Below are 1,625 nucleotides of genomic sequence, written 5' to 3' on the forward strand. Positions count from 1 at the left end.
CCTGAGGTAGATACACTCCTTGGAGAGAGCAATCAGAAGAAAGAAGAGCTGTTTATGCACACAGAGACAGCTAAGTGGGCAGGTGTGCATGGGGGGACGGACAAAGGGAAGCGGTAACTATTAGGAGGAAGTAGGAAGAGGAGCTGTTACGCTGGGGTAAATTGTAGTCAATGTCATGAGACAAAGTCTATGTGAACTGCTGTATGGAAAGTGAATTTGCTCTGTAAATTTTCATCCAAATCACAGTAAAAATTAAAAATAATAATAAAGAAATGGAAAAACTAATCAGCAACTTTATATGGATAGGAAAGAAACCCTGGGTAAGCAAAGTGCCACTAAAGAAGAGCAAAAGTAGGAGGACTCACACTCCCCAATCTCGAAACCTTCTATACAGCCACAGAAGTCAAAACAGACATATAGACAAATGGAACAGAATTGAGAATCCAGAGGTAAGTCCATCCAACTACGGACAGTTGATCTTTGACAAAGGGCCAAACTCAGTAAATGAAGAGACAGTCTCTTTAACAAATGGTGCTGGTAAAACTGGATACATTTTCCAAAAAAAAAAAAAAAAAGAAACATGATTACCATTTCTCACCATATACAAAACTAACTCAAGATAGATCAAAAACCTAAATGTAAAACCTAAAATTACAAAGATCATCAAGGAAAAATTAGGGGAATACTTAGAAGTCCTTATACATGGTATAAATACACTATCAAACAAAACGAAAAATGCACAAACAGCAGAAGCCAAACTAGATGACTGGGATCTCCTAACTAGTAAACATTTATGCACATCAAAAGATTTCACCAAAAGAATAAAAAGAGAACCTACAGACTGGGGGAAAAAAAATTGACAACATACCAAATAAAGAACTAATCTTTAAAATTTGCAGAAAACTTCAACACCTCATCAAGAAAAAAGACAAACCATACAATTAAAAAATGGGCAGAAGACATGAACATATATTTCACCAAAGAAGACATTCAGGTGGCCAACATACCAACTTATGCATGAAGAAATGCTCACAGTCATTATCCATTAAAGAGCTATAAGGAAAACTTTCACTTCATCATGAAAATATGCAAACAAAGATCATTTTATTCAAAACCTGTAACAGAGATAATTGTATAAAATCCATTTGGAAGTGTTCAACGGTGTCCTAAAACACGAATTCTTTTCCATGTCCCACATCTACAGTTTGAGAATTATGCTGGTGGCAGATGAACTATGTACTAGAGCTCTCAGCAATTGTCAATAATAGTTCACTATCGGTGTTGATTGAGTATAATAGCATGCAGGTGGTAATGCCTTCCTTTTTCTGGAAGGCAGTTTTATGTAATTTTTTTTTTTTTTTTCCAAGATTCTATTTAAGGATTTCTAGCCACTCCTCGGAAGGAAGGTTGGGCAATCCTACTTCCGTAGTGATACTGCCTCGGAAATCCTAGGAGGGGTCGCTATGAGTCGGGGCCCACTCGACGACAAACAACAACAACAACAACAAGTGCTACCACAGGAGCTCTTGCAGCATAGTGCCTAAGGCACTTGACTGCTAATCAGAAGGCTGGTGGTTCAAACCCACCAGCCACTCCTCGGAAGGAAGATGGGGCAATCTACTTCC

This window comes from Orycteropus afer, unplaced genomic scaffold, assembly GCF_000298275.1.
Source record: "Orycteropus afer afer isolate SDZICR_OR568_19922 unplaced genomic scaffold, OryAfe1.0 scaffold00060, whole genome shotgun sequence".
NCBI lineage: Eukaryota > Metazoa > Chordata > Mammalia > Tubulidentata > Orycteropodidae > Orycteropus > Orycteropus afer.